The sequence below is a fragment of the Schistocerca gregaria genome, chromosome 4, assembly GCF_023897955.1.
Source record: "Schistocerca gregaria isolate iqSchGreg1 chromosome 4, iqSchGreg1.2, whole genome shotgun sequence".
NCBI lineage: Eukaryota > Metazoa > Arthropoda > Insecta > Orthoptera > Acrididae > Schistocerca > Schistocerca gregaria.
The window spans coordinates 12976130-13003455 of NC_064923.1; the positions used below are offsets into that span (position 1 = coordinate 12976130).

The 27326-nt window shown below is 46.1% G+C and overlaps 17 non-coding genes across 17 annotated transcripts; all 17 read left to right on the top strand.

The window, feature by feature from the left end:
• The first annotated feature begins 1328 nt into the window (after positions 1-1328).
• On the top strand, positions 1329-1400 carry Trnat-agu (transfer RNA threonine (anticodon AGU)). Its single transcript has one exon. It is a non-coding gene; the product is annotated as a tRNA-Thr (tRNA).
• A 1480-nt stretch (positions 1401-2880) lies between these two features.
• On the top strand, positions 2881-2952 carry Trnat-agu (transfer RNA threonine (anticodon AGU)). Its single transcript has one exon. It is a non-coding gene; the product is annotated as a tRNA-Thr (tRNA).
• A 2959-nt stretch (positions 2953-5911) lies between these two features.
• Trnat-agu (transfer RNA threonine (anticodon AGU)) lies at positions 5912-5983 on the top strand. Its single transcript has one exon. It is a non-coding gene; the product is annotated as a tRNA-Thr (tRNA).
• Positions 5984-7414: 1431 nt separating this feature from the next.
• Trnat-agu (transfer RNA threonine (anticodon AGU)) lies at positions 7415-7486 on the top strand. Its single transcript has one exon. It is a non-coding gene; the product is annotated as a tRNA-Thr (tRNA).
• A 1468-nt stretch (positions 7487-8954) lies between these two features.
• Positions 8955-9026, top strand: Trnat-agu (transfer RNA threonine (anticodon AGU)). The gene has a single exon. It is a non-coding gene; the product is annotated as a tRNA-Thr (tRNA).
• A 1441-nt stretch (positions 9027-10467) lies between these two features.
• On the top strand, positions 10468-10539 carry Trnat-agu (transfer RNA threonine (anticodon AGU)). Its single transcript has one exon. It is a non-coding gene; the product is annotated as a tRNA-Thr (tRNA).
• A 1431-nt stretch (positions 10540-11970) lies between these two features.
• On the top strand, positions 11971-12042 carry Trnat-agu (transfer RNA threonine (anticodon AGU)). Its single transcript has one exon. It is a non-coding gene; the product is annotated as a tRNA-Thr (tRNA).
• A 1450-nt stretch (positions 12043-13492) lies between these two features.
• On the top strand, positions 13493-13564 carry Trnat-agu (transfer RNA threonine (anticodon AGU)). The gene has a single exon. It is a non-coding gene; the product is annotated as a tRNA-Thr (tRNA).
• A 1441-nt stretch (positions 13565-15005) lies between these two features.
• Positions 15006-15077, top strand: Trnat-agu (transfer RNA threonine (anticodon AGU)). Its single transcript has one exon. It is a non-coding gene; the product is annotated as a tRNA-Thr (tRNA).
• A 1432-nt stretch (positions 15078-16509) lies between these two features.
• On the top strand, positions 16510-16581 carry Trnat-agu (transfer RNA threonine (anticodon AGU)). Its single transcript has one exon. It is a non-coding gene; the product is annotated as a tRNA-Thr (tRNA).
• Positions 16582-18045: 1464 nt separating this feature from the next.
• Trnat-agu (transfer RNA threonine (anticodon AGU)) lies at positions 18046-18117 on the top strand. Its single transcript has one exon. It is a non-coding gene; the product is annotated as a tRNA-Thr (tRNA).
• A 1429-nt stretch (positions 18118-19546) lies between these two features.
• Positions 19547-19618, top strand: Trnat-agu (transfer RNA threonine (anticodon AGU)). The gene has a single exon. It is a non-coding gene; the product is annotated as a tRNA-Thr (tRNA).
• Positions 19619-21037: 1419 nt separating this feature from the next.
• On the top strand, positions 21038-21109 carry Trnat-agu (transfer RNA threonine (anticodon AGU)). The gene has a single exon. It is a non-coding gene; the product is annotated as a tRNA-Thr (tRNA).
• A 1444-nt stretch (positions 21110-22553) lies between these two features.
• Positions 22554-22625, top strand: Trnat-agu (transfer RNA threonine (anticodon AGU)). Its single transcript has one exon. It is a non-coding gene; the product is annotated as a tRNA-Thr (tRNA).
• A 1441-nt stretch (positions 22626-24066) lies between these two features.
• On the top strand, positions 24067-24138 carry Trnat-agu (transfer RNA threonine (anticodon AGU)). The gene has a single exon. It is a non-coding gene; the product is annotated as a tRNA-Thr (tRNA).
• Positions 24139-25600: 1462 nt separating this feature from the next.
• On the top strand, positions 25601-25672 carry Trnat-agu (transfer RNA threonine (anticodon AGU)). Its single transcript has one exon. It is a non-coding gene; the product is annotated as a tRNA-Thr (tRNA).
• Positions 25673-27119: 1447 nt separating this feature from the next.
• On the top strand, positions 27120-27191 carry Trnat-agu (transfer RNA threonine (anticodon AGU)). Its single transcript has one exon. It is a non-coding gene; the product is annotated as a tRNA-Thr (tRNA).
• The last annotated feature ends 135 nt before the right edge of the window (positions 27192-27326 follow it).

The window sequence follows — 27326 nt, forward strand, 5'->3', positions numbered from 1 at the left end:
ATGGCGCAGATAAAGCATTTGCCAAAGCGGTACAGCATAAGGTGGGATGGGACAGTCTGAAATATATTTTATAGATGTATTTCTCACATATCTCAGAGCCTTCCGCGGTTGTCGTCGTCGTCGTCGTCGTCGTCGTCGCCGCCACTTCTGCAGAAGTAGCAAATGGACATCGTAGCAAATGCGGCGAGGGACGCCCTGCCTTACATTTCCGAATGCACAAAGTGTGTGGTTTAGTTTCCCAGTCTATATTTGGTAGGTCTCGTAGCAGGTTGAATGTATCAAATGGGTGGGAAAGAGCAAGGGGCAGCGTCTGTGTAGAAGGAAAACACAACTCCTCAGTGGTGTGAGCGTTTTGAGATGAGTCGTATATAAGTTCCACTTGTTTGTCAGTGACCGTGTGTCCTAATGGATAAGGCGTCGGACTTCGTATCCGAAGATTGCGTGTTTGATTCCTCTCTCGGTTGTGTTTTTCCAGATCTGAAAAAGAAACATACCGTTTTAGTGTAGCACTTGAGCAGTACGAAACCGTGTGAATGTTGCTGTTGACCATTTTCTGCTTGGAGATGCTCTTGAGCTTAAAACACGCACAACAAGACCGGTGTTAACTAGCGAATTGGTTTGCATATTGCCGTCGCCGCGTGTTTTTGACTGGCACTTGCACATCTAAAATAACGTTGGAAAGTAACTCGTTCGGCTTATGAGTCACATCAAGTATGTGTGTTAATTTTGACGAAAACTAGCTCTGCATGTTGTCATGCAATTCTGTTACCTCTCAGAAATGATTATGAAATAAAAGTGAACTACGTGACGAGTGTGACGTTAGGAAAACATTAGGCAACATGGGGAGGTTCTGTATGGGACCAATCAACCCAAACGAGTACTGTGTGACGTGCTAACCGGCATATACTCACCGAGGCAGCGCGGCTAGCTCAGTCGGTAGAACATAAGGCTCTTAATCCCAGGGTCGTGGGTTCGAGCCCCACGTGGGGAGGAACGGAAATTTGTTCCTCTGCAGATGTAACTTACCGTTCTTCTGATTAACGTGATGTAATGGAAATAGCAACTTTAAACTTTGCCTACGTCTCCGTCAGTCGCTCGAAACTGTATTTGAAGGTGAAGGTGATTTTGTAGACATGTGTGAAAGACATGTTCTGAAATGCAAGTGGTGTTATTTGGAGAGCACTTCGTTTACGTGTCAGATGTGTAGCCAAGCAGTAATGGGTCGCCATAGCTGCAAATATTAGACGGTAATATGAAGTGTTGTCAGCTGAAGTCTGATGATCCAGACGACCGTAAGGATGAAGTACGCAAAAGTACCGCTAGGCCGCGCCTCTTTAGCTCAGTGGCAGAGCACTGGTCTAGTAAACCAGCGGTCGTGAGATCGATCCTCACAGGAGGCAGACGAATTTTGGATATCAGTTGCGCGTCGTGGCCTTATAGCAAACAGTATCTGGGATGACTAACAATTAGCGAGAGGCGTTTTATTAAGAATTACTCTCAGATGTGATTAAGGCGAATGGCGCAGATAAAGCATTTGCCAAAGCGGTACAGCATAAGGTGGGATGGGACAGTCTGAAATATATTTTATAGATGTATTTCTCACATATCTCAGAGCCTTCCGCGGTTGTCGTCGTCGTCGTCGTCGTCGCCGCCGCCGCCGCCGCCGCCGCCGCCGCCGCCGCCGCCGCCGCCGCCACTTCTGCAGAAGTAGCAAATGGACATCGTAGCAAATGCGGCGAGGGACGCCCTGCCTTACATTTCCGAATGCACAAAGTGTGTGGTTTAGTTTCCCAGTCTATATTTGGTAGGTCTCGTAGCAGGTTGAATGTATCAAATGGGTGGGAAAGAGCAAGGGGCAGCGTCTGTGTAGAACGAAAACACAACTCCTCAGTGGTGTGAGCGTTTTGAGATGAGTCGTATATAAGTTCCACTTGTTTGTCAGTGACCGTGTGGCCTAATGGATAAGGCGTCGGACTTCGTATCCGAAGATTGCGTGTTTGATTCCTCTCTCGGTCGTGTTTTTCCAGATCTGAAAAAGAAACATACCGTTTTAGTGTAGCACTTGAGCAGTACGGAACCGTGTGAATGTTGCTGTTGACCATTTTCTGCTTGGAGATGCTCTTCAGCTTAAAACACGCACAACAAGACCGGTGTTAACTAGCGAATTGGTTTGCATATTGCCGTCGCCGCGTGTTTTTGACTGGCACTTGCACATCTAAAATAACGTCGGAAAGTAACTCGTTCGGCTTATGAGTCACATCAAGTATGTGTGTTAATTTTGACGAAACTAGCTCTGCAGGTTGTCATGCAATTCTGTTACCTCTCAGAAATGATTATGAAATAAAAGTGAACTACGTGACGAGTGTGACGTTAGGAAAACATTAGGCAACATGGGGAGGTTCTGTATGGGACCAATCAACCCAAACGAGTACTGTGTGACGTGCTAACCGGCATATACTCACCGAGGCAGCGCGGCTAGCTCAGTCGGTAGAACATAAGGCTCTTAACCCCAGTGTCGTGGGTTCGAGCCCCACGTGGGGAGGAACGGAATTTTGTTCCTCTGCAGATGTAACTTACCGTTTTTCTGATTAACGTGATGTAATGGAAGTAGCAACTTTAAACTTTGCCTACGTCTCCGTCAGTCGCTACGAAACTGTATTTGAAGGTGAAGGTGATTTTGTAGACATGTGTGAAAGACATGTTCTGAAATGCAAGTGGTGTTATTTGGAGAGCACTTCCTTTACGTGTCAGATGTGTAGGCAAGCAGTAATGGGTCGCCATAGCTGCAAATATTAGACGGTAATATGAAGTGTTGTCAGCTGAAGTCTGATCATCCAGACGACCGTAAGGATGAAGTACGCAAAAGTACCGCTAGGCCGCGCCTCTTTAGCTCAGTGGCAGAGCACTGGTCTAGTAAACCAGGGGTCGTGAGTTCGATCCTCACAGGAGGCAGACGAATTTTGGATATCAGTTGCGCTTCGTGGCCTTATAGCAAACAGTATCTGGGATGACTAACAATTAGCGAGAGGCGTTTTATTAAGAATTACTCTCAGATGTGATTAAGGCGAATGGCGCAGATAAAGCATTTGCCAATGCGGTACAGCATAAGGTGGGATGGGACAGTCTGAAATATATTTTATAGATGTATTTCTCACATATCTCAGAGCCTTCCGCGGTTGTCGTCGTCGTCGTCGTCGTCGTCGTCGCCGCCGCCGCCACTTCTGCAGAAGTAGCAAATGGACATCGTAGCAAATGCGGCGAGGGACGCCCTGCCTTACATTTCCGAATGCACAAAGTGTGTGGTTTAGTTTCCCAGTCTATATTTGGTAGGTCTCGTAGCAGGTTGAATGTATCAAATGGGTGGGAAAGAGCAAGGGGCAGCGTCTGTGTAGAACGAAAACACAACTCCTCAGTGGTGTGAGCGTTTTGAGATGAGTCGTATATAAGTTCCACTTGTTTGTCAGTGACCGTGTGGCCTAATGGATAAGGCGTCGGACTTCGTATCCGAAGATTGCGTGTTTGATTCCTCTCTCGGTCGTGTTTTTCCAGATCTGAAAAAGAAACATACCGTTTTAGTGTAGCACTTGAGCAGTACGGAACCGTGTGAATGTTGCTGTTGACCATTTTCTGCTTGGAGATGCTCTTGAGCTTAAAACACGCACAACAAGACCGGTGTTAACTAGCGAATTGGTTTGCATATTGCCGTCGCCGCGTGTTTTTGACTGGCACTTGCACATCTAAAATAACGTCGGAAAGTAACTCGTTCGGCTTATGAGTCACATCAAGTATGTGTGTTAATTTTGACGAAACTAGCTCTGCAGGTTGTCATGCAATTCTGTTACCTCTCAGAAATGATTATGAAATAAAAGTGAACTACGTGACGAGTGTGACGTTAGGAAAACATTAGGCAACATGGGGAGGTTCTGTATGGGACCAATCAACCCAAACGAGTACTGTGTGACGTGCTAACCGGCATATACTCACCGAGGCAGCGCGGCTAGCTCAGTCGGTAGAACATAAGGCTCTTAATCCCAGGGTCGTGGGTTCGAGCCCCACGTGGGGGGAACGGAATTTTGTTCCTCTGCAGATGTAACTTACCGTTTTTCTGATTAACGTGATGTAATGGAAATAGCAACTTTAAACTTTGCCTACGTCTCCGTCAGTCGCTACGAAACTGTATTTGAAGGTGAAGGTGATTTTGTGGACATGTGTGAAAGACATGTTCTGAAATGCAAGTGGTGTTATTTGGAGAGCACTTCCTTTACGTGTCAGATGTGTAGGCAAGCAGTAATGGGTCGCCATAGCTGCAAATATTAGACGGTAATATGAAGTGTTGTCAGCTGAAGTCTGATGATCCAGACGACCGTAAGGATGAAGTACGCAAAAGTACCGCTAGGCCGCGCCTCTTTAGCTCAGTGGCAGAGCACTGGTCTAGTAAAAGAGGGGTCGTGAGTTCGATCCTCACAGAAGGCAGACGAATTTTGGATATCAGTTGCGCTTCGTGGCCTTATAGCAAACAGTATCTGGGATGACTAACAATTAGCGAGAGGCGTTTTATTAAGAATTACTCTCAGATGTGATTAAGGCGAATGGCGCAGATAAAGCATTTGCCAATGCGGTACAGCATAAGGTGGGATGGGACAGTCTGAAATATATTTTATAGATGTATTTCTCACATATCTCAGAGCCTTCCGCGGTTGTCGTCGTCGTCGTCGTCGCCGCCGCCACTTCTGCAGAAGTAGCAAGTGGACATCGTAGCAAATGCGGCGAGGGACGCCCTGCCTTACATTTCCGAATGCACAAAGTGTATGGTTTAGTTTCCCAGTCTATATTTGGTAGGTCTCATAGCAGGTTGAATGTATCAAATGGGTGGGAAAGAGCAAGGGGCAGCGTCTGTGTAGAACGAAAACACAACTCCTCAGTGGTGTGAGCGTTTTGAGATGAGTTGTATATAAGTTCCACTTGTTTGTCAGTGACCGTGTGGCCTAATGGATAAGGCGTCGGACTTGGTATCCGAAGATTGCGTGTTTGATTCCTCTCTCGGTCGTGTTTTTCCAGATCTGAAAAAGAAACATACCGTTTTAGTGTAGCACTTGAGCAGTACGAAACCGTGTGAACGTTGCTGTTGACCATTTTCTGCTTGGAGATGCTCTTGAGCTTGAAACACGCACAACAAGACCGGTGTTAACTAGCGAATTGGTTTGCATATTGCCGTCGCCGCGTGTTTTTGACTGGCACTTGCACATCTAAAATAACGTCGGAAAGTAACTCGTTCGGCTTATGAGTCACATCAAGTATGTGTGTTAATTTTGACGAAACTAGCTCTGCAGGTTGTCATGCAATTCTGTTACCTCTCAGAAATGATTATGAAATAAAAGTGAACTACGTGACGAGTGTGACGTTAGGAAAACATTAGGCAACATGGGGAGGTTCTGTATGGGACCAATCAACCCAAACGAGTACTGTGTGACGTGCTATTCGGCATATACTCACCGAGGCAGCGCGGCTAGCTCAGTTGGTGGAACATAAGGCTCTTAATCCCAGGGTCGTGGGTTCGAGCCCCACGTGGGGAGGAACGGAATTTTGTTCCTCTGCAGATGTAACTTACCGTTTTTCTGATTAACGTGATGTAATGGAAATAGCAACTTTAAACTTTGCCTACGTCTCCGTCAGTCGCTACGAAACTGTATTTGAAGGTGAAGGTGATTTTGTAGACATGTGTGAAAGACATGTTCTGAAATGCAAGTGGTGTTATTTGGAGAGCACTTCCTTTACGTGTCAGATGTGTAGGCAAGCAGTAATGGGTCGCCATAGCTGCAAATATTAGACGGTAATATGAAGTGTTGTCAGCTGAAGTCTGATGATCCAGACGACCGTAAGGATGAAGTACGCAAACGTACCGCTAGGCCGCGCCTCTTTAGCTCAGTGGCAGAGCACTGGTCTAGTAAACCAGAGGTCGTGAGTTCGATCCTCACAGAAGGCAGACGAATTTTGGATATCAGTTGCGCGTCGTGGCCTTATAGCAAACAGTATCTGGGATGACTAACAATTAGCGAGAGGCGTTTTATTAAGAATTACTCTCAGATGTAATTAAGGCGAATGGCGCAGATAAAGCATTTGCCAAAGCGGTACAGCATAAGGTGGGATGGGACAGTCTGAAATACATTTTATAGATGTATTTCTCACATATCTCAGTGCCTTCCGCGGTTGTCGTCGTCGTCGCCGGCGCCACTTCTGCAGAAGTAGCAAATGGACATCGTAGCAAATGCGGCGAGGGACGCCCTGCCTTACATTTCCGAATGCACAAAGTGTGTGGTTTAGTTTCCCAGTCTATATTTGGTAGGTCTCGTAGCAGGTTGAATGTATCAAATGGGTGGGAAAGAGCAAGGGGCAGCGTCTGTGTAGAACGAATACACAACTCCTCAGTGGTGTGAGCGTTTTGAGATGAGTCGTATATAAGTTCCACTTGTTTGTCAGTGACCGTGTGGCCTAATGGATAAGGCGTCGGACTTCGTATCCGAAGATTGCGTGTTTGATTCCTCTCTCGGTCGCGTTTTTCCAGATCTGAAAAAGAAACATACCGTTTTAGTGTAGCACTTGAGCAGTACGAAACCGTGTGAACGTTGCTGTTGACCATTTTCTGCTTGGAGATGCTCTTGAGCTTGAAACACGCACAACAAGACCGGTGTTAACTAGCGAATTGGTTTGCATATTGCCGTCGCCGCGTGTTTTTGACTGGCACTTGCACATCTAAAATAACGTCGGAAAGTAACTCGTTCGGCTTATGAGTCACATCAAGTATGTGTGTTAATTTTGACGAAACTAGCTCTGCATGTTGTCATGCAATTCTGTTACCTCTCAGAAATGATTATGAAATAAAAGTGAACTACGTGACGAGTGTGACGTTAGGAAAACATTAGGCAACGTGGGGAGGTTCTGTATGGGACCAATCAACCCAAACGAGTACTGTGTGACGTGCTAACCGGCATATACTCACCGAGGCAGCGCGGCTAGCTCAGTCGGTAGAACATAAGGCTCTTAATCCCAGGGTCGTGGGTTCGATCCCCACGTGGGGAGGAACGGAATTTTGTTCCTCTGCAGATGTAACTTACCGTTTTTCTGATTAACGTGATGTAATGGAAATAGCAACTTTAAACTTTGCCTACGTCTCCGTCAGTCGCTCGAAACTGTATTTGAAGGTGAAGGTGATTTTGTAGACATGTGTGAAAGACATGTTCTGAAATGCAAGTGGTGTTATTTGGAGAGCACTTCCTTTACGTGTCAGATGTGTAGGCAAGCAGTAATGGGTCGCCATAGCTGCAAATATTAGACGGTAATATGAAGTGTTGTCAGCTGAAGTCTGATGATCCAGACGATCGTAAGGATGAAGTACGCAAAAGTACCGCTAGGCCGCGCCTCTTTAGCTCAGTGGCAGAGCACTGGTCTAGTAAACCAGGGGTCGTGAGTTCGATCCTCACAGGAGGCAGACGAATTTTGGATATCAGTTGCGCTTCGTGGCCTTATAGCAAACAGTATCTGGGATGACTAACAATTAGCGAGAGGCGTTTTATTAAGAATTACTCTCAGATGTGATTAAGGCGAATGGCGCAGATAAAGCATTTGCCAATGCGGTACAGCATAAGGTGGGATGGGACAGTCTGAAATATATTTTATAGATGTATTTCTCACATATCTCAGAGCCTTCCGCGGTTGTCGTCGTCGTCGTCGTCGTCGTCGTCGTCGTCGTCGTCGTCGTCGCCGCCGCCGCCACTTCTGCAGAAGTAGCAAATGGACATCGTAGCAAATGCGGCGAGGGACGCCCTGCCTTACATTTCCGAATGCACAAAGTGTGTGGTTTAGTTTCCCAGTCTATATTTGGTAGGTCTCGTAGCAGGTTGAATGTATCAAATGGGTGGGAAAGAGCAAGGGGCAGCGTCTGTGTAGAACGAAAACACAACTCCTCAGTGGTGTGAGCGTTTTGAGATGAGTCGTATATAAGTTCCACTTGTTTGTCAGTGACCGTGTGGCCTAATGGATAAGGCGTCGGACTTCGTATCCGAAGATTGCGTGTTTGATTCCTCTCTCGGTCGTGTTTTTCCAGATCTGAAAAAGAAACATACCGTTTTAGTGTAGCACTTGAGCAGTACGGAACCGTGTGAATGTTGTTGTTGACCATTTTCTGCTTGGAGATGCTCTTGAGCTTAAAACACGCACAACAAGACCGGTGTTAACTAGCGAATTGGTTTGCATATTGCCGTCGCCGCGTGTTTTTGACTGGCACTTGCACATCTAAAATAACGTCGGAAAGTAACTCGTTCGGCTTATGAGTCACATCAAGTATGTGTGTTAATTTTGACGAAACTAGCTCTGCAGGTTGTCATGCAATTCTGTTACCTCTCAGAAATGATTATGAAATAAAAGTGAACTACGTGACGAGTGTGACGTTAGGAAAACATTAGGCAACATGGGGAGGTTCTGTATGGGACCAATCAACCCAAACGAGTACTGTGTGACGTGCTAACCGGCATATACTCACCGAGGCAGCGCGGCTAGCTCAGTCGGTAGAACATAAGGCTCTTAACCCCAGGGTCGTGGGTTCGAGCCCCACGTGTGGAGGAACGGAATTTTGTTCCTCTGCAGATGTAACTTACCGTTTTTCTGATTAACGTGATGTAATGGAAATAGCAACTTTAAACTTTGCCTACGTCTCCGTCAGTCGCTACGAAACTGTATTTGAAGGTGAAGGTGATTTTGTAGACATGTGTGAAAGACATGTTCTGAAATGCAAGTGGTGTTATTTGGAGAGCACTTCCTTTACGTGTCAGATGTGTAGGCAAGCAGTAATGGGTCGCCATAGCTGCAAATATTAGACGGTAATATGAAGTGTTGTCAGCTGAAGTCTGATGATCCAGACGACCGTAAGGATGAAGTACGCAAAAGTACCGCTAGGCCGCGCCTCTTTAGCTCAGTGGCAGAGCACTGGTCTAGTAAACCAGGGGTCGTGAGTTCGATCCTCACAGGAGGCAGACGAATTTTGGATATCAGTTGCGCGTCGTGGCCTTATAGCAAACAGTATCTGGGATGACTAACAATTAGCGAGAGGCGTTTTATTAAGAATTACTCTCAGATGTGATTAAGGCGAATGGCGCAGATAAAGCATTTGCCAATGCGGTACAGCATAAGGTGGGATGGGACAGTCTGAAATATATTTTATAGATGTATTTCTCACATATCTCAGAGCCTTCCGCGGTTGTCGTCGTCGTCGTCGTCGTCGCCGCCGCCACTTCTGCAGAAGTAGCAAGTGGACATCGTAGCAAATGCGGCGAGGGACGCCCTGCCTTACATTTCCGAATGCACAAAGTGTATGGTTTAGTTTCCCAGTCTATATTTGGTAGGTCTCATAGCAGGTTGAATGTATCAAATGGGTGGGAAAGAGCAAGGGGCAGCGTCTGTGTAGAACGAAAACACAACTCCTCAGTGGTGTGAGCGTTTTGAGATGAGTTGTATATAAGTTCCACTTGTTTGTCAGTGACCGTGTGGCCTAATGGATAAGGCGTCGGACTTGGTATCCGAAGATTGCGTGTTTGATTCCTCTCTCGGTCGTGTTTTTCCAGATCTGAAAAAGAAACATACCGTTTTAGTGTAGCACTTGAGCAGTACGAAACCGTGTGAACGTTGCTGTTGACCATTTTCTGCTTGGAGATGCTCTTGAGCTTGAAACACGCACAACAAGACCGGTGTTAACTAGCGAATTGGTTTGCATATTGCCGTCGCCGCTTGTTTTTGACTGGCACTTGCACATCTAAAATAACGTCGGAAAGTAACTCGTTCGGCTTATGAGTCACATCAAGTATGTGTGTTAATTTTGACGAAACTAGCTCTGCAGGTTGTCATGCAATTCTGTTACCTCTCAGAAATGATTATGAAATAAAAGTGAACTACGTGACGAGTGTGACGTTAGGAAAACATTAGGCAACATGGGGAGGTTCTGTATGGGACCAATCAACCCAAACGAGTACTGTGTGACGTGCTAACCGGCATATACTCACCGAGGCAGCGCGGCTAGCTCAGTCGGTAGAACATAAGGCTCTTAATCCCAGGGTCGTGGGTTCGAGCCCCACGTGGGGAGGAACGGAATTTTGTTCCTCTGCAGATGTAACTTACCGTTTTTCTGATTAACGTGATGTAATGGAAATAGCAACTTTAAACTTTGCCTACGTCTCCGTCAGTCGCTACGAAACTGTATTTGAAGGTGAAGGTGATTTTGTAGACATGTGTGAAAGACATGTTCTGAAATGCAAGTGGTGTTATTTGGAGAGCACTTCCTTTACGTGTCAGATGTGTAGGCAAGCAGTAATGGGTCGCCATAGCTGCAAATATTAGACGGTAATATGAAGTGTTGTCAGCTGAAGTCTGATGATCCAGACGACCGTAAGGATGAAGTACGCAAACGTACCGCTAGGCCGCGCCTCTTTAGCTCAGTGGCAGAGCACTGGTCTAGTAAACCAGAGGTCGTGAGTTCGATCCTCACAGAAGGCAGACGAATTTTGAATATCAGTTGCGCGTCGTGGCCTTATAGCAAACAGTATCTGGGATGACTAACAATTAGCGAGAGGCGTTTTATTAAGAATTACTCTCAGATGTAATTAAGGCGAATGGCACAGATAAAGCATTTGCCAAAGCGGTACAGCATAAGGTGGGATGGGACAGTCTGAAATACATTTTATAGATGTATTTCTCACATATCTCAGTGCCTTCCGCGGTTGTCGTCGTCGTCGCCGGCGCCACTTCTGCAGAAGTAGCAAATGGACATCGTAGCAAATGCGGCGAGGGACGCCCTGCCTTACATTTCCGAATGCACAAAGTGTGTGGTTTAGTTTCCCAGTCTATATTTGGTAGGTCTCGTAGCAGGTTGAATGTATCAAATGGGTGGGAAAGAGCAAGGGGCAGCGTCTGTGTAGAACGAATACACAACTCCTCAGTGGTGTGAGCGTTTTGAGATGAGTCGTATATAAGTTCCACTTGTTTGTCAGTGACCGTGTGGCCTAATGGATAAGGCGTCGGACTTCGTATCCGAAGATTGCGTGTTTGATTCCTCTCTCGGTCGCGTTTTTCCAGATCTGAAAAAGAAACATACCGTTTTAGTGTAGCACTTGAGCAGTACGAAACCGTGTGAACGTTGCTGTTGACCATTTTCTGCTTGGAGATGCTCTTGAGCTTGAAACACGCACAACAAGACCGGTGTTAACTAGCGAATTGGTTTGCATATTGCCGTCGCCGCGTGTTTTTGACTGGCACTTGCACATCTAAAATAACGTCGGAAAGTAACTCGTTCGGCTTATGAGTCACATCAAGTATGTGTGTTAATTTTGACGAAACTAGCTCTGCATGTTGTCATGCAATTCTGTTACCTCTCAGAAATGATTATGAAATAAAAGTGAACTACGTGACGAGTGTGACGTTAGGAAAACATTAGGCAACGTGGGGAGGTTCTGTATGGGACCAATCAACCCAAACGAGTACTGTGTGACGTGCTAACCGGCATATACTCACCGAGGCAGCGCGGCTAGCTCAGTCGGTAGAACATAAGGCTCTTAATCCCAGGGTCGTGGGTTCGATCCCCACGTGGGGAGGAACGGAATTTTGTTCCTCTGCAGATGTAACTTACCGTTTTTCTGATTAACGTGATGTAATGGAAATAGCAACTTTAAACTTTGCCTACGTCTCCGTCAGTCGCTCGAAACTGTATTTGAAGGTGAAGGTGATTTTGTAGACATGTGTGAAAGACATGTTCTGAAATGCAAGTGGTGTTATTTGGAGAGCACTTCCTTTACGTGTCAGATGTGTAGGCAAGCAGTAATGGGTCGCCATAGCTGCAAATATTAGACGGTAATATGAAGTGTTGTCAGCTGAAGTCTGATGATCCAGACGATCGTAAGGATGAAGTACGCAAAAGTACCGCTAGGCCGCGCCTCTTTAGCTCAGTGGCAGAGCACTGGTCTAGTAAACCAGGGGTCGTGAGTTCGATCCTCACAGGAGGCAGACGAATTTTGGATATCAGTTGCGCGTCGTGGCCTTATAGCAAACAGTATCTGGGATGACTAACAATTAGCGAGAGGCGTTTTATTAAGAATTACTCTCAGATGTGATTAAGGCGAATGGCGCAGATAAAGCATTTGCCAATGCGGTACAGCATAAGGTGGGATGGGACAGTCTGAAATATATTTTATAGATGTATTTCTCACATATCTCAGAGCCTTCCGCGGTTGTCGTCGTCGTCGTCGTCGTCGTCGTCGCCGCCGCCGCCACTTCTGCAGAAGTAGCAAATGGACATCGTAGCAAATGCGGCGAGGGACGCCCTGCCTTACATTTCCGAATGCACAAAGTGTGTGCTTTAGTTTCCCAGTCTATATTTGGTAGGTCTCGTAGCAGGTTGAATGTATCAAATGGGTGGGAAAGAGCAAGGGGCAGCGTCTGTGTAGAACGAAAACACAACTCCTCAGTGGTGTGAGCGTTTTGAGATGAGTCGTATATAAGTTCCACTTGTTTGTCAGTGACCGTGTGGCCTAATGGATAAGGCGTCGGACTTCGTATCCGAAGATTGCGTGTTTGATTCCTCTCTCGGTCGTGTTTTTCCAGATCTGAAAAAGAAACATACCGTTTTAGTGTAGCACTTGAGCAGTACGGAACCGTGTGAATGTTGTTGTTGACCATTTTCTGCTTGGAGATGCTCTTGAGCTTAAAACACGCACAACAAGACCGGTGTTAACTAGCGAATTGGTTTGCATATTGCCGTCGCCGCGTGTTTTTGACTGGCACTTGCACATCTAAAATAACGTCGGAAAGTAACTCGTTCGGCTTATGAGTCACATCAAGTATGTGTGTTAATTTTGACGAAACTAGCTCTGCAGGTTGTCATGCAATTCTGTTACCTCTCAGAAATGATTATGAAATAAAAGTGAACTACGTGACGAGTGTGACGTTAGGAAAACATTAGGCAACATGGGGAGGTTCTGTATGGGACCAATCAACCCAAACGAGTACTGTGTGACGTGCTAACCGGCATATACTCACCGAGGCAGCGCGGCTAGCTCAGTCGGTAGAACATAAGGCTCTTAACCCCAGGGTCGTGGGTTCGAGCCCCACGTGTGGAGGAACGGAATTTTGTTCCTCTGCAGATGTAACTTACCGTTTTTCTGATTAACGTGATGTAATGGAAATAGCAACTTTAAACTTTGCCTACGTCTCCGTCAGTCGCTACGAAACTGTATTTGAAGGTGAAGGTGATTTTGTAGACATGTGTGAAAGACATGTTCTGAAATGCAAGTGGTGTTATTTGGAGAGCACTTCCTTTACGTGTCAGATGTGTAGGCAAGCAGTAATGGGTCGCCATAGCTGCAAATATTAGACGGTAATATGAAGTGTTGTCAGCTGAAGTCTGATGATCCAGACGACCGTAAGGATGAAGTACGCAAAAGTACCGCTAGGCCGCGCCTCTTTAGCTCAGTGGCAGAGCACTGGTCTAGTAAACCAGGGGTCGTGAGTTCGATCCTCACAGGAGGCAGACGAATTTTGGATATCAGTTGCGCTTCGTGGCCTTATAGCAAACAGTATCTGGGATGACTAACAATTAGCGAGAGGCGTTTTATTAAGAATTACTCTCAGATGTGATTAAGGCGAATGGCGCAGATAAAGCATTTGCCAATGCGGTACAGCATAAGGTGGGATGGGACAGTCTGAAATATATTTTATAGATGTATTTCTCACATATCTCAGAGCCTTCCGCGGTTGTCGTCGTCGTCGTCGTCGTCGCGGCCGCCACTTCTGCAGAAGTAGCAAGTGGACATCGTAGCAAATGCGGCGAGGGACGCCCTGCCTTACATTTCCGAATGCACAAAGTGTATGGTTTAGTTACCCAGTCTATATTTGGTAGGTCTCATAGCAGGTTGAATGTATCAAATGGGTGGGAAAGAGCAAGGGGCAGCGTCTGTGTAGAACGAAAACACAACTCCTCAGTGGTGTGAGCGTTTTGAGATGAGTTGTATATAAGTTCCACTTGTTTGTCAGTGACCGTGTGGCCTAATGGATAAGGCGTCGGACTTGGTATCCGAAGATTGCGTGTTTGATTCCTCTCTCGGTCGTGTTTTTCCAGATCTGAAAAAGAAACATACCGTTTTAGTGTAGCACTTGAGCAGTACGAAACCGTGTGAACGTTGCTGTTGACCATTTTCTGCTTGGAGATGCTCTTGAGCTTGAAACACGCACAACAAGACCGGTGTTAACTAGCGAATTGGTTTGCATATTGCCGTCGCCGCGTGTTTTTGACTGGCACTTGCACATCTAAAATAACGTCGGAAAGTAACTCGTTCGGCTTATGAGTCACATCAAGTATGTGTGTTAATTTTGACGAAACTAGCTCTGCAGGTTGTCATGCAATTCTGTTACCTCTCAGAAATGATTATGAAATAAAAGTGAACTACGTGACGAGTGTGACGTTAGGAAAACATTAGGCAACATGGGGAGGTTCTGTATGGGACCAATCAACCCAAACGAGTACTGTGTGACGTGCTAACCGGCATATACTCACCGAGGCAGCGCGGCTAGCTCAGTCGGTGGAACATAAGGCTCTTAATCCCAGGGTCGTGGGTTCGAGCCCCACGTGGGGAGGAACGGAATTTTGTTCCTCTGCAGATGTAACTTACCGTTTTTCTGATTAACGTGATGTAATGGAAATAGCAACTTTAAACTTTGCCTACGTCTCCGTCAGTCGCTACGAAACTGTATTTGAAGGTGAAGGTGATTTTGTAGACATGTGTGAAAGACATGTTCTGAAATGCAAGTGGTGTTATTTGGAGAGCACTTCCTTTACGTGTCAGATGTGTAGGCAAGCAGTAATGGGTCGCCATAGCTGCAAATATTAGACGGTAATATGAAGTGTTGTCAGCTGAAGTCTGATGATCCAGACGACCGTAAGGATGAAGTACGCAAACGTACCGCTAGGCCGCGCCTCTTTAGCTCAGTGGCAGAGCACTGGTCTAGTAAACCAGAGGTCGTGAGTTCGATCCTCACAGAAGGCAGACGAATTTTGGATATCAGTTGCGCGTCGTGGCCTTATAGCAAACAGTATCTGGGATGACTAACAATTAGCGAGAGGCGTTTTATTAAGAATTACTCTCAGATGTAATTAAGGCGAATGGCACAGATAAAGCATTTGCCAAAGCGGTACAGCATAAGGTGGGATGGGACAGTCTGAAATACATTTTATAGATGTATTTCTCACATATCTCAGTGCCTTCCGCGGTTGTCGTCGTCGTCGCCGGCGCCACTTCTGCAGAAGTAGCAAATGGACATCGTAGCAAATGCGGCGAGGGACGCCCTGCCTTACATTTCCGAATGCACAAAGTGTGTGGTTTAGTTTCCCAGTCTATATTTGGTAGGTCTCGTAGCAGGTTGAATGTATCAAATGGGTGGGAAAGAGCAAGGGGCAGCGTCTGTGTAGAACGAAAACACAACTCCTCAGTGGTGTGAGCGTTTTGAGATGAGTCGTATATAAGTTCCACTTGTTTGTCAGTGACCGTGTGGCCTAATGGATAAGGCGTCGGACTTCGTATCCGAAGATTGCGTGTTTGATTCCTCTCTCGGTCGTGTTTTTCCAGATCTGAAAAAGAAACATACCGTTTTAGTGTAGCACTTGAGCAGTACGAAACCGTGTGAATGTTGCTGTTGACCATTTTCTGCTTGGAGATTCTCTTGAGCTTAAAACACGCACAACAAGACCGGTGTTAACTAGCGAATTGGTTTGCATATTGCCGTCGCCGCGTGTTTTTGACTGGCACTTGCACATCTAAAATAACGTCGGAAAGTAACTCGTTCGGCTTATGAGTCACATCAAGTATGTGTGTTAATTTTGACGAAACTAGCTCTGCAGGTTGTCATGCAATTCTGTTACCTCTCAGAAATGATTATGAAATAAAAGTGAACTACGTGACGAGTGTGACGTTAGGAAAACATTAGGCAACATGGGGAGGTTCTGTATGGGACCAATCAACCCAAACGAGTACTGTGTGACGTGCTAACCGGCATATACTCACCGAGGCAGCGCGGCTAGCTCAGTCGGTAGAACGTAAGGCACTTAATCCCAGGGTCGTGGGTTCGAGCCCCACGTGGGGAGGAACGGAATTTTGTTCCTCTGCAGATGTAACTTACCGTTTTTCTGATTAACGTGATGTAATGGAAATAGCAACTTTAAACTTTGCCTACGTCTCCGTCAGTCGCTACGAAACTGTATTTGAAGGTGAAGGTGATTTTGTAGACATGTGTGAAAGACATGTTCTGAAATGCAAGTGGTGTTATTCGGAGAGCACTTCCTTTACGTGCCAGATGTGTAGCCAAGCAGTAATGGGTCGCCATAGCTGCAAATATTAGACGGTAATATGAAGTGTTGTCAGCTGAAGTCTGATGATCCAGACGACCGTAAGGATGAAGTACGCAAAAGTACCGCTAGGCCGCGCCTCTTTAGCCCAGTGGCAGAGCACTGGTCTAGTAAACCAGGGGTCGTGAGTTCGATCCTCACAGGAGGCAGACGAATTTTGGATATCAGTTGCGCGTCGTGGCCTTATAGCAAACAGTATCTGGGATGACTAACAATTAGCGAGAGGCGTTTTATTAAGAATTACTCTCAGATGTGATTAAGGCGAATGGCGCAGATAAAGCATTTGCCAAAGCGGTACAGCATAAGGTGGGATGGGACAGTCTGAAATACATTTTATAGATGTATTTCTCACATATCTCAGAGCCTTCCGCGGTCGTCGTCGTCGTCGTCGTCGCCGTCGTCGTCGCCGCCGCCGCCGCCGCCGCCGCCACTTCTGCAGAAGTAGCAAATGGACATCGTAGCAAATGCGGCGAGGGACGCCCTGCCTTACATTTCCGAATGCACAAAGTGGGTGGTTTAGTTTCCCAGTCTATATTTGGTAGGTCTCGTAGCAGGTTGAATGTATCAAATGGGTGGGAAAGAGCAAGGGGCAGCGTCTGTGTAGAACGAAAACACAACTCCTCAGTGGTGTGAGCGTTTTGAGATGAGTCGTATGTAAGTTCCACTTGCTTGTCAGTGACCGTGTGGCCTAATGGATAAGGCGTCGGACTTCGTATCCGAAGATTGCGTGTTTGATTCCTCTGTCGGTCGTGTTTTTCCAGATCTGAAAAAGAAACATACCGTTTTAGTGTAGCACTTGAGCAGTACGAAACCGTGTGAATGTTGCTGTTGACCATTTTCTGCTTGGAGATGCTCTTCAGCTTAAAACACGCACAACAAGACCGGTGTTAACTAGCGAATTGGTTTGCATATTGCCGTCGCCGCGTGTTTTTGACTGGCACTTGCACATCTAAAATAACGTCGGAAAGTAACTCGTTCGGCTTATGAGTCACATCAAGTATGTGTGTTAATTTTGACGAAACTAGCTCTGCAGGTTGTCATGCAATTCTGTTACCTCTCAGAAATGATTATGAAATAAAAGTGAACTACGTGACGAGTGTGACGTTAGGAAAACATTAGGCAACATGGGGAGGTTCTGTATGGGACCAATCAACCCAAACGATTACTGTGTGACGTGCTAACCGGCATATACTCACCGAGGCAGCGCGGCTAGCTCAGTCGGTAGAACATAAGGCTCTTAACCCCAGGGTCGTGGGTTCGAGCCCCACGTGGGGAGGAACGGAATTTTGTTCCTCTGCAGATGTAACTTACCGTTCTTCTGATTAACTTGATGTAATGGAAATAGCAACTTTAAACTTTGCCTACGTCTCCGTCAGTCGCTCGAAACTGTATTTGAAGGTGAAGGTGATTTTGTAGACATGTGTGAAAGACATGTTCTGAAATGCAAGTGGTGTTATTTGGAGAGCACTTCCTTTACGTGTCAGATGTGTTGGCAAGCAGTAATGGGTCGCCATAGCTGCAAATATTAGACGGTAATATGAAGTGTTGTCAGCTGAAGTCTGATGATCCAGACGACCATAAGGATGAAGTACGCAAAAGTACCGCTAGGCCGCGCCTCTTTAGCTCAGTGGCAGAGCACTGGTCTAGTAAACCAGGGGTCGTGATTTCGATCCTCACAGGAGACAGACGAATTTTGGATATCAGTTGCGCGTCGTGGCCTTATAGCAAACAGTATCTGGGATGACTAACAATTAGCGAGAGGCGTTTTATTAAGAATTACTCTCAGATGTGATTAAGGCGAATGGCGCAGATAAAGCATTTGCCAAAGCGGTACAGCATAAGGTGGGATGGGACAGTCTGAAATATATTTTATAGATGTATTTCTCACATATCTCAGAGCCTTCCGCGGTTGTCGTCGTCGTCGCCGCCACTTCTGCAGAAGTAGCAAATGGACATCATAGCAAATGCGGCGAGGGACGCCCTGCCTTACATTTCCGAATGCACAAAGTGTGTGGTTTAGTTTCCCAGTCTATATTTGGTAGGTCTCGTAGCAGGTTGAATGTATCAAATGGGTGGGAAAGAGCAAGGGGCAGCGTCTGTGTAGAACGAAAACACAACTCCTCAGTGGTGTGAGCGTTTTGAGATGAGTCGTATATAAGTTCCTCTTGTTTGTCAGTGACCGTGTGGCCTAATGGATAAGGCGTCGGACTTCGTATCCGAAGATTGCGTGTTTGATTCCTCTCTCGGTCGTGTTTTTCCAGATCTGAAAAAGAAACATACCGTTTTAGTGTAGCACTTGAGCAGTACGAAACCGTGTGAATGTTGCTGTTGACCATTTTCTGCTTGGAGATGCTCTTGAGCTTAAAACACGCACAACAAGACCGGTGTTAACTAGCGAATTGGTTTGCATATTGCCGTCGCCGCGTGTTTTTGACTGGCACTTGCACATCTAAAATAACGTCGGAAAGTAACTCGTTCGGCTTATGAGTCACATCAAGTATGTGTGTTAATTTTGACGAAACTAGCTCTGCAGGTTGTCATGCAATTCTGTTACCTCTCAGAAATGATTATGAAATAAAAGTGAACTACGTGACGAGTGTGACGTTAGGAAAACATTAGGCAACATGGGGAGGTTCTGTATGGGACCAATCAACCCAAACGAGTACTGTGTGACGTGCTAACCGGCATATACTCACCGAGGCAGCGCGGCCAGCTCAGTCGGTAGAACATAAGGCTCTTAATCCCAGGGTCGTGGGTTCGATCCCCACGTGGGGAGGAACGGAATTTTGTTCCTCTGCAGATGTAACTTACCGTTTTTCTGATTAACGTGATGTAATGGAAATAGCAACTTTAAACTTTGCCTACGTCTCCGTCAGTCGCTACGAAACTGTATTTGAAGGTGAAGGTGATTTTGTAGACATGTGTGAAAGACATGTTCTGAAATGCAAGTGGTGTTATTTGGAGAGCACTTCCTTTACGTGTCAGATGTGTAGCCAAGCAGTAATGGGTCGCCATAGCTGCAAATATTAGACGGTAATATGAAGTGTTGTCAGCTGAAGTCTGATGATCCAGACGACCGTAAGGATGAAGTACGCAAAAGTACCGCTAGGCCGCGCCTCTTTAGCTCAGTGGCAGAGCACTGGTCTAGTAAACCAGGGGTCGTGAGTTCGATCCTCACAGGAGGCAGACGAATTTTGGATATCAGTTGCGCGTCGTGGCCTTATAGCAAACAGTATCTGGGATGACTAACAATTAGCGAGAGGCGTTTTATTAAGAATTACTCTCAGATGTGATTAAGGCGAATGGCGCAGATAAAGCATTTGCCAAAGCGGTACAGCATAAGGTGGGATGGGACAGTCTGAAATACATTTTATAGATGTATTTCTCACATATCTCAGAGCCTTCCGCGGTTGTCGTCGTCGTCGTCGTCGCCGCCACTTCTGCAGAAGTAGCAAATGCGGCGAGGGACGCCCTGCCTTACATTTCCGAATGCACAAAGTGTGTGGTTTAGTTTCCCAGTCTATATTTGGTAGGTCTCGTAGCAGGTTGAATGTATCAAATGGGTGGGAAAGAGCAAGGGGCAGCGTCTGTGTAGAACGAAAACACAACTCCTCAGTGGTGTGAGCGTTTTGAGATGAGTCGTATATAAGTTCCACTTGTTTGTCAGTGACCGTGTGGCCTAATGGATAAGGCGTCGGACTTCGTATCCGAAGATTGCGTGTTTGATTCCTCTCTCGGTCGTGTTTTTCCAGATCTGAAAAAGAAACATACCGTTTTAGTGTAGCACTTGAGCAGTACGAAACCGTGTGAACGTTGCTGTTGACCATTTTCTGCTTGGAGATGCTCTTGAGCTTGAAACACGCACAACAAGACCGGTGTTAACTAGCGAATTGGTTTGCATATTGCCGTCGCCGCGTGTTTTTGACTGGCACTTGCACATCTAAAATAACGTCGGAAAGTAACTCGTTCGGCTTATGAGTCACATCAAGTATGTGTGTTAATTTTGACGAAACTAGCTCTGCAGGTTGTCATGCAGTTCTGTTACCTCTCAGAAATGATTATGAAATAAAAGTGACCTACGTGACGAGTGTGACGTTAGGAAAACATTAGGCAACATGGGGAGGTTCTGTATGGGACCAATCAACCCAAACGAGTACTGTGTGACGTGCTAACCGGCATATACTCACCGAGGCAGCGCGGCTAGCTTAGTCGGTAGAACATAAGGCTCTTAATCCCAGGGTCGTGGGTTCGATCCCCACGTGGGGAGGAACGGAATTTTGTTCCTCTGCAGATGTAACTTACCGTTTTTCTCATTAACGTGATGTAATGGAAATAGCAACTTTAAACTTTGCCTACGTCTCCGTCAGTCGCTACGAAACTGTATTTGAAGGTGAAGGTGATTTTGTAGACATGTGTGAAAGACATGTTCTGAAATGCAAGTGGTGTTATTTGGAGAGCACTTCCTTTACGTGTCAGATGTGTAGGCAAGCAGTAATGGGTCGCCATAGCTGCAAATATTAGACGGTAATATGAAGTGTTGTCAGCTGAAGTCTGATGATCCAGACGACCGTAAGGATGAAGTACGCAAAAATACCGCTAGGCCGCGCCTCTTTAGCTCAGTGGCAGAGCACTGGTCTAGTAAACCAGGGGTCGTGAGTTCGATCCTCACAGGAGGCAGACGAATTTTGGATATCAGTTGCGCGTCGTGGCCTTATAGCAAACAGTATCTGGGATGACTAACAATTAGCGAGAGGCGTTTTATTAAGAATTACTCTCAGATGTGATTAAGGCGAATGGCGCAGATAAAGCATTTGCCAAAGCGGTACAGCATAAGGTGGGATGGGACAGTCTGAAATATATTTTATAGATGTATTTCTCACATATCTCAGAGCCTTCCGCGGTTGTCGTCGTCGTCGTCGTTGTCGTCGTCGTCGCCACTTCTGCAGAAGTAGCAAATGGACATCGTAGCAAATGCGGCGAGGGACGCCCTGCCTTACATTTCCGAATGCACAAAGTGGGTGGTTTAGTTTCCCAGTCTATATTTGGTAGGTATCGTAGCAGGTTGAATGTATCAAATGGGTGGGAAAGAGCAAGGGGCAGCGTCTGTGTAGAACGAAAACACAACTCCTCAGTGGTGTGAGCGTTTTGAGATGAGTCGTATATAAGTTCCACTTGTTTGTCAGTGACCGTGTGGCCTAATGGATAAGGCGTCGGACTTGGTATCCGAAGATTGCGTGTTTGTTTCCTCTCTCGGTCGTGTTTTTCCAGATCTGAAAAAGAAACATACCGTTTTAGTGTAGCACTTGAGCAGTACGAAACCGTGTGAACGTTGCTGTTGACCATTTTCTGCTTGGAGATGCTCTTGAGCTTGAAACACGCACAACAAGACCGGTGTTAACTAGCGAATTGGTTTGCATATTGCCGTCGCCTCGTGTTTTTGACTGGCACTTGCACATCTAAAATAACGTCGGAAAGTAACTCGTTCGGCTTATGAGTCACATCAAGTATGTGTGTTAATTTTGACGAAACTAGCTCTGCAGGTTGTCATGCAATTCTGTTACCTCTCAGAAATGATTATGAAATAAAAGTGAACTACGTGACGAGTGTGACGTTAGGAAAACATTAGGCAACATGGGGAGGTTCTGTATGGGACCAATCAACCCAAACGAGTACTGTGTGACGTGCTAACCGGCATATACTCACCGAGGCAGCGCGGCTAGCTCAGTCGGTAGAACATAAGGCTCTTAATCCCAGGGTCGTGGCTTCGATCCCCACATGGGGAGGAACGGAATTTTTTTCCTCTGCAGATGTAACTTACCGTTTTTCTGATTAACGTGATGTAATGGAAATAGCAACTTTAATCTTTGCCTACGTCTCCGTCAGTCGCTACGAAACTGTATTTGAAGGTGAAGGTGATTTCGTAGACATGTGTGAAAGACATGTTCTGAAATGCAAGTGGTGTTATTTGGAGAGCACTTCCTTTACGTGTCAGATGTGTAGGCAAGCAGTAATGGGTCGCCATAGCTGCAAATATTAGACGGTAATATGAAGTGTTGTCAGCTGAAGTCTGATGATCCAGACGACCGTAAGGATGAAGTACGCAAAAGTACCGCTAGGCCGCGCCTCTTTAGCTCAGTGGCAGAGCACTGGTCTAGTAAACCAGGGGTCGTGAGTTCGATCCTCACAGGAGGCAGACGAATTTTGGATATCAGTTGCGCGTCGTGGCCTTATAGCAAACAGTATCTGGGATGACTAACAATTAGCGAGAGGCGTTTTATTAAGAATTACTCTCAGATGTGATTAAGGCGAATGGCGCAGATAAAGCATTTGCCAAAGCGGTACAGCATAAGGTGGGATGGGACAGTCTGAAATACATTTTATAGATGTATTTCTCACATATCTCAGAGCCTTCCGCGGTTGTCGTCGTCGTCGTCGTCGCCGCCGCCGCCACTTCTGCAGAAGTAGCAAATGGACATCGTAGCAAATGCGGCGAGGGACGCCCTGCCTTACATTTCCGAATGCACAAAGTGTGTGGTTTAGTTTCCCAGTCTATATTTGGTAGGTCTCGTAGCAGGTTGAATGTATCAAATGGGTGGGAAAGAGCAAGGGGCAGCGTCTGTGTAGAACGAAAACACAACTCCTCAGTGGTGTGAGCGTTTTGAGATGAGTCGTATATAAGTTCCACTTGTTTGTCAGTGACCGTGTGGCCTAATGGATAAGGCGTCGGACTTGGTATCCGAAGATTGCGTGTTTGATTCCTCTCTCGGTCGTGTTTTTCCAGATCTGAAAAAGAAACATACCGTTTTAGTGTAGCACTTGAGCAGTACGAAACCGTGTGAACGTTGCTGTTGACCATTTTCTGCTTGGAGATGCTCTTGAGCTTGAAACACGCACAACAAGACCGGTGTTAACTAGCGAATTGGTTTGCATATTGCCGTCGCCGCGTGTTTTTGACTGGCACTTGCACATCTAAAATAACGTCGGAAAGTAACTCGTTCGGCTTATGAGTCACATCAAGTATGTGTGTTAATTTTGACGAAACTAGCTCTGCAGGTTGTCATGCAATTCTGTTACCTCTCAGAAATGATTATGAAATAAAAGTGAACTACGTGACGAGTGTGACGTTAGGAAAACATTAGGCAACATGGGGAGGTTCTGTATGGGACCAATCAACCCAAACGAGTACTGTGTGACGTGCTAACCGGCATATACTCACCGAGGCAGCGCGGCTAGCTCAGTCGGTAGAACATAATTCTCTTAATCCCAGGGTCGTGGGTTCGATCCCCACGTGGGGAGGAACGGAATTTTGTTCCTCTGCAGATGTAACTTACCGTTTTTCTCATTAACGTGATGTAATGGAAATAGCAACTTTAAACTTTGCCTACGTCTCCGTCAGTCGCTACGAAACTGTATTTGAAGGTGAAGGTGATTTTGTAGACATGTGTGAAAGACATGTTCTGAAATGCAAGTGGTGTTATTTGGAGAGCACTTCGTTTACGTGTCAGATGTGTAGCCAAGCAGTAATGGGTCGCCATAGCTGCAAATATTAGACGGTAATATGAAGTGTTGTCAGCTGAAGTCTGATGATCCAGACGACCGTAAGGATGAAATACGCAAAAGTACCGCTAGGCCGCGCCTCTTTAGCTCAGTGGCAGAGCACTGGTCTAGTAAACCAGGGGTCGTGAGTTCGATCCTCACAGGAGGCAGACGAATTTTGGATATCAGTTGCGCGTCGTGGCCTTATAGCAAACAGTATCTGGGATGACTAACAATTAGCGAGAGGCGTTTTATTAAGAATTACTCTCAGATGTGATTAAGGCGAATGGCGCAGATAAAGCATTTGCCAAAGCGGTACAGCATAAGGTGGAATGGAACAGTCTGAAATACATTTTATAGATGTATTTCTCACATATCTCAGAGCCTTCCGCGGTTGTCGTCGTCGTCGTCGTCGTCGTCGTCGTCGTCGCCGCCGCCGCCGCCGCCACTTCTGCAGAAGTAGAAAATGGACATCGTAGCAAATGCGGCGAGGGACGCCCTGCCTTACATTTCCGAATGCACAAAGTGTGTGGTTTAGTTTCCCAGTCTATATTTGGTAGGTCTCGTAGCAGGTTGAATGTATCAAATGGGTGGGAAAGAGCAAGGGGCAGCGTCTGTGTAGAACGAAAACACAACTCCTCAGTGGTGTGAGCGTTTTGAGATGAGTCGTATATAAGTTCCACTTGTTTGTCAGTGACCGTGTGGCCTAATGGATAAGGCGTCGGACTTCGTATCCGAAGATTGCGTGTTTGATTCCTCTCTCGGTCGTGTTTTTCCAGATCTGAAAAAGAAACATACCGTTTTAGTGTAGCACTTGAGCAGTACGAAACCGTGTGAACGTTGCTGTTGACCATTTTCTGCTTGGAGATGCTCTTGAGCTTGAAACACGCACAACAAGACCGATGTTAACTAGCGAATTGGTTTGCATATTGCCGTCGCCGCGTGTTTTTGACTGGCACTTGCACATCTAAAATAACGTCGGAAAGTAACTCGTTCGGCTTATGAGTCACATCAAGTATGTGTGTTAATTTTGACGAAACTAGCTCTGCAGGTTGTCATGCAATTCTGTTACCTCTCAGAAATGATTATGAAATAAAAGTGAACTACGTGACGAGTGTGACGTTAGGAAAACATTAGGCAACATGGGGAGGTTCTGTATGGGACCAATCAACCCAAACGAGTACTGTGTGACGTGCTAACCGGCATATACTCACCGAGGCAGCGCGGCTAGCTCAGTCGGTAGAACATAAGGCTCTTAATCCCAGGGTCGTGGGTTCGATCCCCACGTGGGGAGGAACGGAATTTTGTTCCTCTGCAGATGTAACTTACCGTTTTTCTGATTAACGTGATGTAATGGAAATAGCAACTTTAAACTTTGCCTACGTCTCCGTCAGTCGCTACGAAACTGTATTTGAAGGTGAAGGTGATTTTGTAGACATGTGTGAAAGACATGTTCTGAAATGCAAGTGGTGTTATTTGGAGAGCACTTCCTTTACGTGTCAGATGTGTAGCCAAGCAGTAATGGGTCGCCATAGCTGCAAATATTAGACGGTAATATGAAGTGTTGTCAGCTGAAGTCTGATGATCCAGACGACCGTAAGGATGAAGTACGCAAAAGTACCGCTAGGCCGCGCCTCTTTAGCTCAGTGGCAGAGCACTGGTCTAGTAAACCAGGGGTCGTGAGTTCGATCCTCACAGGAGGCAGACGAATTTTGGATATCAGTTGCGCGTCGTGGCCTTATAGCAAACAGTATCTGGGATGACTAACAATTAGCGAGAGGCGTTTTATTAAGAATTACTCTCAGATGTGATTAAGGCGAATGGCGCAGATAAAGCATTTGCCAAAGCGGTACAGCATAAGGTGGGATGGGACAGTCTGAAATATATTTTATAGATGTATTTCTCACATATCTCAGAGCCTTCCGCGGTTGTCGTCGTCGTCGTTGTCGTCGTCGTCGCCGCCGCCACTTCTGCAGAAGTAGCAAATGGACATCGTAGCAAATGCGGCGAGGGACGCCCTGCCTTACATTTCCGAATGCACAAAGTGGGTGGTTTAGTTTCCCAGTCTATATTTGGTAGGTCTCGTAGCAGGTTGAATGTATCAAATGCGTGGGAAACAGCAAGGGGCAGCGTCTGTGTAGAACGAAAACACAACTCCTCAGTGGTGTGAGCGTTTTGAGATGAGTCGTATATAAGTTCCACTTGTTTGTCAGTGACCGTGTGGCCTAATGGATAAGGCGTCGGACTTGGTATCCGAAGATTGCGTGTTTGTTTCCTCTCTCGGTCGTGTTTTTCCAGATCTGAAAAAGAAACATACCGTTTTAGTGTAGCACTTGAGCAGTACGAAACCGTGTGAACGTTGCTGTTGACCATTTTCTGCTTGGAGATGCTCTTGAGCTTGAAACACGCACAACAAGACCGGTGTTAACTAGCGAATTGGTTTGCATATTGCCGTCGCCGCGTGTTTTTGACTGGCACTTGCACATCTAAAATAACGTCGGAAAGTAACTCGTTCGGCTTATGAGTCACATCAAGTATGTGTGTTAATTTTGACGAAACTAGCTCTGCAGGTTGTCATGCAATTCTGTTACCTCTCAGAAATGATTATGAAATAAAAGTGAACTACGTGACGAGTGTGACGTTAGGAAAACATTAGGCAACATGGGGAGGTTCTGTATGGGACCAATCAACCCAAACGAGTACTGTGTGACGTGCTAACCGGCATATACTCACCGAGGCAGCGCGGCTAGCTCAGTCGGTAGAACATAAGGCTCTTAATCCCAGGGTCGTGGGTTCGATCCCCACGTGGGGAGGAACGGAATTTTGTTCCTCTGCAGATGTAACTTACCGTTTTTCTGATTAACGTGATGTAATGGAAATAGCAACTTTAAACTTTGCCTACGTCTCCGTCAGTCGCTACGAAACTGTATTTGAAGGTGAAGGTGATTTTGTAGACATGTGTGAAAGACATGTTCTGAAATGCAAGTGGTGTTATTTGGAGAGCACTTCCTTTACGTGTCAGATGTGTAGGCAAGCAGTAATGGGTCGCCATAGCTGCAAATATTAGACGGTAATATGAAGTGTTGTCAGCTGAAGTCTGATGATCCAGACGACCGTAAGAATGAAGTACGCAAAAGTACCGCTAGGCCGCGCCTCTTTAGCTCAGTGGCAGAGCACTGGTCTAGTAAACCAGGGGTCGTGAGTTCGATCCTCACAGAAGGCAGACGAATTTTGGATATCAGTTGCGCGTCGTGGCCTTATAGCAAACAGTATCTGGGATGACTAACACTTAGCGAGAGGCGTTTTATTAAGAATTACTCTCAGATGTGATTAAGGCGAATGGCGCAGATAAAGCATT